The sequence below is a fragment of the Plutella xylostella genome, chromosome 17 (assembly GCF_932276165.1).
Source record: "Plutella xylostella chromosome 17, ilPluXylo3.1, whole genome shotgun sequence".
Taxonomy (NCBI): domain Eukaryota; kingdom Metazoa; phylum Arthropoda; class Insecta; order Lepidoptera; family Plutellidae; genus Plutella; species Plutella xylostella.
In genome coordinates, this window is record NC_063997.1 from 5617072 (window position 1) to 5626769 (window position 9698).

Below are 9698 nucleotides of genomic sequence, written 5' to 3' on the forward strand. Positions count from 1 at the left end.
AAAAATCTACTCTACCTCTTGAGCATACTAAGCCTGTAAAATTTATGGGGTCGTTCCTCCAAAGGAGGTGTCAATTTCTTCAGGTTAATCACACTCTGTGTTCTTAGAAGGTTCCAGCAGTTGATACTTTGTTAATAAGTTACACGGTACTGTCCAGTGGGATTATGTACATACATCGGCCGGGGGTCAATCTCTTGACCTCACCTGTCAGTGTGATTGACCGAGGTGACAGAATTGATACCCGTGTCCGCATAACGACCCCATAGTTTATTGACCTGAGATAAAACGTGCCATATTATGAGGTTTATTGACTTTGTATTATGTTGGATCACACATCAAATATGTCCATACTTTGCTGTTATGTGTTGGTACAATCTACAATATATTTTAATTCAAAAAACATGGCGTCCAATATGTAATATATTTTTGTAGTAAAAGCAACTCAAAGGATTTCCAGCTTCCACCGACAAATAAATCTTTTTATTCAGCGGAAAAAACAGGAAGTCCTTGACACACATCCAACCAAAAACAGAGCAGAATCGTCGAACAACTCATTAATACAAAAGTAACAAACAAATGCGGAAACAAGTGCCCCGGCCGATGATAAATGTTATTTACCTCCCAGTAAATGGATAGATTCGAATACTATTGAGGAAAATGCCACGGCGCACTGTTTACATAAAAAGTTGCACTGAGTTACAAAAGCTTGCCAATCTGAGCATGACAGCCTTACTGGGTAAGCCCCGCGCCGTTCTGTGGAAACATTAAAAGGAATATTTTTGCAACAGCCTGTAGATGTTAACTTATTTCTACCACGGCTGTAAATATGCGTCTAATCTTATTTAGATCAAACATCTGTACAGTGCAAAAAAGTAAATTATAGTGCTCAACTGTAGGTACTGAACACAATAGCAGCACTCGCTATTCCATCACTCGTATCCCAATGGAATGGATGATCGGTCCGGATTTACAAAATCGAAGTCAAAAATGTATTTACTGTTCAACAATATAGGTCTATAGTATAGATTACATAAAATAACGTTCAGAATATTTTATCAAAGTTCAGTTTCAGTGTGAAAATGGGCAGCTAAATTGTTCAACTAAAACTGTGCTCCAGTCGAGACCCTTAATAATGCAAACGAGTCTTCGGAGAGTCCACAGATTATTTCGCCCTTTAAGAACTCGTTATGATGTAAATAGGGAATTAATAGTTGAGATCGAAGCTTTTTATTTAATAACTTTAGTAATACCGTTTGTGGATTTAAAAGCGTATTATTATTATCGGAATGGCTAATTCATATTATCAAAACGCTTTTTAAAGAAGGTACCAGCAGGTTTGAAATTCAGCACATTTTTGTAGCGTGGATGACATTACTGTGGCATTTTTAACAAAGGATAAGCTAAAGTAATGTTAATTATTATTGTATAGCTATTGAGATTCCATAAAGTGTAGACAGCGAGCCGAGCTCAACTAGTGAGCGAACTTTATCCATTATTGTCTTTGACGTAAACTTTACTTTGTATGCGGGGTTTATATTACTGTACAGTCTGGGATACAGAAACCTGAACCCTCTTAGACTGAAAAATATGACTGCTACTTCAAAGGGGTCAGCTTTGTTTGTTCCACGTTGTTCCAACTGCTATACAGGTGTTGCAAAAAGGGTATACTAATCCGAAACCTACATGTGAAATAATGAAAAAAAGTCATTCTCCATAGTAAAAACTCACGTGACCGACAAAGTTTCTATGGAAAATGGTATTTTTTCCCCGAATTTTGAAATTCTGATTTTATTTTCGGGCTTAAATATACCATGCTGCACATGTAAGTTTCGGTTTATATTAGCATTCTTTTATCAGCCTAATTGACGGAGGCAACTATTTAAAATATCTTTTTAGCAATTTCGCCCGCCTCCTTACCTCGCCAATGTATGAAATTGTTATCTTATGTATGTTGGCTTAGTTACATATTACGCCGAAAAATTAAATTAAAACTTTATTCAAATATAAAATTTATTTTTGTAATACAGACGGACTGGGAGACCTAAATAAATATTGGGCACTGAAGGTAACATAGTACCTACCCACATTGCCCTGAACAATTTGATAAAATCAGGTCGATCCGTGCGTGACTGTCATTACCCCTACTATATGTGTGTTTGTGTGTGTGTCACCTGGGCACACAAGCACACACAAAAACACCGTTTATCCAGTTGAACATTCCTCTAGGATTGGGAATAGTTACGTTTGTTTAGCGAGTAAAGTGGGGAGATGGGACATGTCACAGTTGTTTTGTCTCATGCTTAATGCTTATTTTTTTCTGGTCATCAATACGTTTGTTTGGCAAAAGTTCGTGTTTTTAGGTTTAAGCTCTAATTTCACCATAGTCGGTTAGATCGTAATCAGAGATTGGTTCATCAATTATATGTCATCTCCATATAAAATTCTTGACAGATGTGTCAAAAGTCAACCAATAATACCTGGTTATGATCTGACCCACTACGGCAAAATAGGCACCGTAGAATGCTACAACTTTGCCTTTCGTGCACAACATTGCCTATTTTTTTTGGACTACGATGTCTAATCTTTCCATAATATTTTCTCAGTTTCTACCATTTGGATATAATTTTATTTAAGTTGGCAACATTATCTTTATTTTTTTAGAATGGTAACATTTATATTGTGCTAACAGTTGAGCAAAAAGGTCCGTACGGCGAATGTGCAGAATTTTAGTGCTCGACAACTTTTAGTGTTCCGGTGTGAAAAAAAGGTGTTTTTAAAAGAAATAGGTACCCAGGGTATGAAATTTTTGTCTATTTTCTGAATTCCTGAACGATTATAATAAAACCACACGTTTTGAGCGAAATAACCTAACAGGCAATGTTGTCAAAGGTTTCAAAAACTTAAGTGATACAACATTGCCTGGGCCTAGGGTTGTCACACATCAGTTTAAAAAATAATTATATTTATATGATGAATAAAACTACTATTTACGGAGGTAGTCGTTACTTTAGTCATGTTGGAGGTTGTAGTAATATAGTAGGTAATATGATATCTAACAGTCTCTAACAATATAAAGCTTAGGTACTTACTATTAGTGTCTTCTTAGGTGAGTAGTATAAATACGCTCAGTTTAGGTTTGTACTCTTGGTAACTACAGATGTTTTTAAAATGAAATTTAGCTTATCATTTCTCATGACTCCCTAAAACTCATTTATCGTCCAACATTATTAACTATGAATACTTCAAGAGTTTTTTCTACTAAATAAACTGAACAAATTTTCAATGATGTCTATTTTGTATTTGTTTTAGACGTATGAAGATGGAAAAAGCTAAAAAACGAAGTAGGAGAAAAGTGGGTTCTCGAAGTTATGCAGATAAAATTAATAATAATAATAATTAATAACTGTATTTATTTGGCACAACCCTAATCCTAACGACATTTTTAGGGTTCCGTAGCCAAAATGGCAAAAACGGAACCCTTATAGTTTCGTCATGTCCGTCTGTCCGTCTGTCCGTCTGTCCGTCTGTCACAGCCGATTTACTCGGAAACTATAAGTACTACAGTGATGAAATTTGATGGGAATATGTGTTGTATGAACCGCTACAAAAATATGACACTAAATAGTAAAAAAAAGAATTGGGGGTGGGGCCCCCCATACATGTAACTGAGGGATGAAATTTTTTTTTTCGATGTACATACCCGTGTGGGGTATCAATGGAAAGGTCTTTTAAAATTATATAAAGTTTTCTAAAAAACATTTTTCTTAAAGTGAACGGTTTTTGAGATATCAGCTCTCAAAGTCGTAAAAAGTATGTCCCCCCCCCTCTATTTTTATAACTACGAGGTATAAAATTCTAAAAAAAATAGAGGTGATGCATGCTAATTAACTCTTTCAACGATTTTTGGTTTGATCAAAGTATCTCTTATAGTTTTTGAGATAGGTTGATTTAACTGTAAATTATATTTGCTGCTACGGAACCCTTTGTGCGCGAGCCCGACTCGCACTTGGCCGGTTTTTTGTAAGGAGATTTCTCGAAACCTGCTACAACATTGCCTAAGATCTGTAAAAAAAATATATCACACGAATGGCAAAAATAAGTTAGTTGGGATTAAATATAATGTACTTACCACCATCCCAGAAAAAAAACTATCAAATTGACTGTTTATTCATTTATATATCCTTCTAGGCAATGTTGTATCTTTCAGCTACAACTTTGCCTACGACTTTGAACACATATAAATCCATTTTCCTGTACGATTTTAAAGAATTTAAGTCTTAGGATGCAAGGCATAAGGTCTGAGTTCTGAATGAAGCCTTTTGTAATCCATAATAATAAATAGGTTTGTTTACATGAACAAAAAACCTCAAAATCCAGGCAAAGTTGTAGCATTCTACGGCACTAAATCTTTTTAAAATCAGTCAGTCGTTAATTATTTTGTTCTCGAATCATATTCGAAACCGGAAATATCAGATCAAGTAATCGAAGTTTCCATTGGCTTATTATCATTCTCGCTTCTGCCAATCACGCGTTTGCATTTATTTAATTGCTTATTGTAAAACTTCTGGTGAAATCCTTTTATTTTATTTCATACGATATTTTATTGGTTCAAAAGAAAGAATATCTATATAGTCTGATAGTGATAACTTAATTGTTGTTTTTAATGTTTATTTAATTAAGTATTACAAAAAAACTGGCAAAATAGCCAGTACTATTTCCCAGTTTTGAATTACAAAGCCCAGGTTTAACCAACGCTACAAAAAATCTAGACCAGCGATAATATTAACAAAAACCCCTCGTAAATTTCCACAGAAAGGAGTATAAGGACTTAAATAAAAGTAATGACCTTTGTTTTCCAAACACAAAAGTCATAAAACAATGAATGTTAAAATGAAGTGGAAAACTGAAACTTTTGTGTTAGACGTGGCGGGAAGCACAGACTGACAACAAACTATTTTCTTTATTGTTTTTCACTTTTCCAGTTCACATTATAGTTGTGAGAATCGTGATCTAATAAAAAGCACTTTACAATACTTTACATTGCTGTTGCAGTCCATGCGATGAAAACGCATGGACTGCAGTGGATTTTTTTTGAAGAGGATTATATTTTATTGGTAGCGCGTGTTCTTTGTTTTCAATAAAGCTATTTCACGTTAACCGGTATACTTGCATTTATTGTTTTTTTTATTAAAAAGTATCGGGACTGGATCAATAAAACAAAAAATTTTTGTTATTCATCCATTTTTTTATCACCTTCAAAGTATACTCCTTCAGAAACGATAAACATACGCCAACGAATTATCCAATCATCACAACTTTTTTTAAAACGCTGTTTCCAGAGTTGTGTTTAGTACTCGCGGCGATTTTTCCTTTTTGTCTTCCATCGATTGTTAGTCAAAGTCATGTTGACTGTTTTCTTTGACTATAATTATATCGTGGTGTTGTGTACTCGGTATTCTTGCCAGTAAGTCAAACGGTAGGAAAAGAATATTATTTGCGGGTTATGTGCAATTTAATACAGCAAATTGGACAATGAAGGCCAGATTTGTGGAAAAAAAATCTAGAAAGATTTTTACCGCGATAAAGCGCCTACGCACCAGGATCATCATTGTGAATGAATTTTTGGGCAAAAACTCAACAAATACCATCGAGCATCCGCCATATAAACATGTATCACGGATCTAGCTTCTTTTTACCAAATCTCAAATTACCACTTCGAGACACTGTTTTCAATCGATAGAAGACAAAATTGGAAAATGTAAGGAAAAATCGCCGCGCGTACTAAACACAACTCTGAAATATGCGTTTAAAAAAATGTTGTGATGATTGGATAATTAGTTGGCGTATGTGTATCGTTTCTGAAGGAGCATACTTTGAAGGTGATAAAATAAATTTGGATGAATAACAAACATTTTTTGTTTTATTGACCCAGTCCCGATTATTTTTACACAGAATGTATATACTTAGTGTAATAGGTCTGTGTATACTAATATGTATCAGTTTATTATAAAGAAGAAAAGGTATTAACAATACCAATATTATGATATAATTTGGGCGTGGGCTCTTTGCTCATAAATTTTACTGTACTTCTGCATTTTTTTTTATAAAATTGCGTGTCCACCCCGTACAATGTTGCCAGCTTGCATGTCACGGATGAGTAAAATGCTTAATGTCGAACAAATGGGAAGGGCGCCGTACTCGCACGCTAATAGCAAATAAAATAGCCAGAAACTACCGGTGAAGTCACCCCTTGTTATAAAGTTTACTACATTAGGTATGGAGCTAAAAAGTGAAGCGGCTAGTTTTAGGAATATCAATTAATTTGTGGTAAAATAACGTGTAACGACATGTCGTCTGCTACGACGCGTATCGTCGCTCGTTTTTGACGTAAGGGACCATAGTTTTTTTTACCGACTTCAAAAAAAGGAGGAGGTTCTCAATTCGTCGGGATCTTTTTTTTTATATTTTTTATGTTTGTTCACCGATTACTCCGCCGTTTATGGACCGATTTTGAAAATTCTTTTTTGTTGTATTTTGTTTAGCTTCCAGGTGATCCCATTTTTTTTTTCAGAGTTTTATCTCACCCCCAAGGGTGGGTAAATGGGTAAAAACAGGGTATTAATTTCCATTTTGGGCACCTATTAACCGATTCTAATGAAATTTAGAACGTAAATATAGTTCTTATAACAAAAAAATATGATGGTGACCTTGAGCTGATCTGATGATGGAAACGGAAGGCAGTCAAAGGAACTCCTCAACGGTATATAGCAACTACCTCGTGTTTAGGCTTGAATGATTCGTATTGACTATTAGGACTTATTGGTATCATTTGCATCTTACTTTTGATTGAATATTATTGAAAATCAACTAAAAACAATAAAATAAAATAATAATTTAAAAAATTAAAAAACCGACTTCAAAAAACCACTAAAATGTAAGAAATAATTTACATCAATTTTATGTGACATTACAAATATACCTAAGCAGGAACTGTTCTTTTTTGATGTTGGTGCGGTGACAAAGTAATCTGAAGAAATATGGTTTTTTAATTTTTTATTTGTCCACTGTTTGTTCAGACCATTGCCTGTTTTCATGTGACTGACTGCAAACTTGATTTGACAACGATTTTTGGATTCAAGTTGTATTGAATTTGACATAAATAACTTCGTCAATGTTATTTCATTTTGACTTCGCGATACCACTGGGTTCAAAATCTATCGCATACAAGTGTCCCTGTGACGCGTCGTTCGTGCTGTAGCTCCATGTCGCCCCCAACTCGCATCTTAAATTGGTACAATAAGGTTTATCTGTCATAGTTTAATATACTAGTTATATTATAAGTTCTCAGGTAGTAGGTACACCGCCCTCAAATTTTCTTTATTTCTATTTCTTTTTGTTTAAGGTTGCCTGTAAGAGATCGCGCTTAGCGATAAGGCCGCCATTTGTTAATTGTTTCTAGTTTATAAGTATTGTCTGTATGTTTTAATATTTTTGGTGAGGAATAAAGTTATATTGTATTGTATTGTATCTAGTATACATCCCATAGTGATATTTTCCACAAAAATGATTTGAAGCAAGCCACGTCGCATCGCCGCATCACCGCTTCACCTAAAAATAAAGGTACAACAATGAGTTATGTTGCCACGATAGAAAACAAAAACGTCAATAATATTTCATAGCGAGAACAGTATGAATAACTGCCGATCCTTTCATACAGATCCGAAATATTCTGCAACCTAACAATTCGACAAAAATGTATGTTCCGTTATTTGTGCATTTTAGTCCATGGATTAGATTAATTATGTGGAACGTGTGTACCCTTGAGGTTTAAGTTAGCTATTTTTATAAACGTATAGGTCATTTGTTCGGTTTATTATACATATAACACTCTTTGCAAATGATTCAAAAAAACCTTTATCGAAAAGAAATCTAAAGTATCAAACAGTAAGTTAAACGATTTCCTCAAACATTGTGCTTCATAAGATAAATTCATACGAGTTGTATCACTTTTGTTTGAAACATAAATTTATCCATTTGTTTTTCTTCGTATTTCCGAGTATAGGAACTTATAAAAAGGAATCCATCAATTCTTCATTTCGTATGTCGTCTCAGCGTCAACATTTTCCGTTTGAGTGATAATAACGATTGGTTCCCATCAGATCCTGGATCAAGTCACGCAAAGCTCTTTTGCCAATTTCCGCCTAAATGTCGGCGCGTGTCGGGGCTTTCCAGTCTGATCTATTAAATAATGGTGGCTTTAAATACCTACCCAACATTTAAAATTTTGGTTAGTAATTTTTGCCACCAGTAGCCAAATGTCATAGTTATAAATTTTCGTAACCCAGTGCATTTTAAATTACATATTTAGTTGTTACAAAATTAATATAATTGTTGTAATTTATTTAATATGTCATGGTTTATGAGGTAAGAGTAGTTAGTAGAATATTGAATGTTTAAAATAGTTACTACAATATTCCGTGACGCAGCTGTCTATGTCGCAACCTCAGGAAATGCTAATAATAACACCGGAATTTCTGCTTATTAAATAAGAAGCTATTTAAATTATAACGATATCAGATAGGAACACAAATTGGGAGAATATTCAAATCATGCATTCACAGCGAACAAAGGTAAGTTCAGAGCGTTGTTGTACGAACGAGTAAACTTTGCACTCAAAAATAAAATAAAAATATTTAAATGCAACCAAACTTTTTCTTTTTTCATCCACGAATAAATCTCCTGTTCTGGTTTGACGTGTGTTGCAGTGTTTCTGCTTGTGGCCACATTGCGCTCGTTTAAAACCGATCTACCGATTCAAATATAAAAACCTGTATAAAAAAGACGGCCCTTTGCATGAATTTCGCATTTCATAAACTATGTAGGTTTCTTCTAAAATTGTGTTTTTATTGAAGTAGAAATATCACCAAATCTTTTTCTTAGTCACACGCTCTAAATAGTACAAATATCTGTCCCGGGTGGATTTCAAACCCGAGTCATTTACAATACCCAGCCTTCTGACCAGTTCACTGCGGGTTGTTTATTAGGTAATAAAAATATTATTAATTATTTTTGAAAGCATTTTTGAACATCATAGGAGCTTAATTAAAAGTCAATTACCATATTGACGACACGCCATTATGTTGCCATTTCGCATTAGACTAGTCACCAGCAGTCGGTGGGCGGTTCCAGTTGGCATCATGCATGACGGGTCGATTTCATTTTCCTCTACAGCAGTTTTTCTAGGAAATCCCCGAGGAGCTCGTCGCTACCTGCGCTGGAACGTTTGAAAAAATACGCATATTTGCTTAAAAGCCAAGTATATACCTACGTATATACCTAGTCATGTCACGAAAACTTAAATATAGTTTTGAAAATAGCCTTAGCTTTAACCACTGATCATGATATCAATTACTTCAGGATCACATCTTAATACTCAGCACTTAAGTTTATTATCTTAAGTACTTTGAATTTTAAAGGCCACTTGTTATAATTATCGCCAATTTAAACAAGAGTACAATAATTAACAGAAGGTCTTCATTAACCCTTTCAATGAGTACATTACGTTTTAGCTCTCGAATACCTTACGAAACTTTTTAATTATGTCCGATACTACTTAGCCGCTCTGAGAAATAACCCAGTCATCCCAAAGGGCGAAAGTGTGATGGAGAAAGGAAATTTTCATTGAAATGTCAGCCTAA

At 34.5% G+C, this 9698-nt stretch overlaps 1 long non-coding RNA gene across 1 annotated transcript; it reads left to right on the top strand.

Annotated features, from left to right (window-relative positions):
- Nucleotides 1-2511: 2511 nt before the first annotated feature.
- On the top strand, nucleotides 2512-3400 carry LOC119691946. Its single transcript, XR_005254067.2, has 2 exons — nucleotides 2512-2795; nucleotides 3310-3400. It is a non-coding gene; the product is annotated as an uncharacterized LOC119691946 (long non-coding RNA).
- Nucleotides 3401-9698: the final 6298 nt, after the last annotated feature.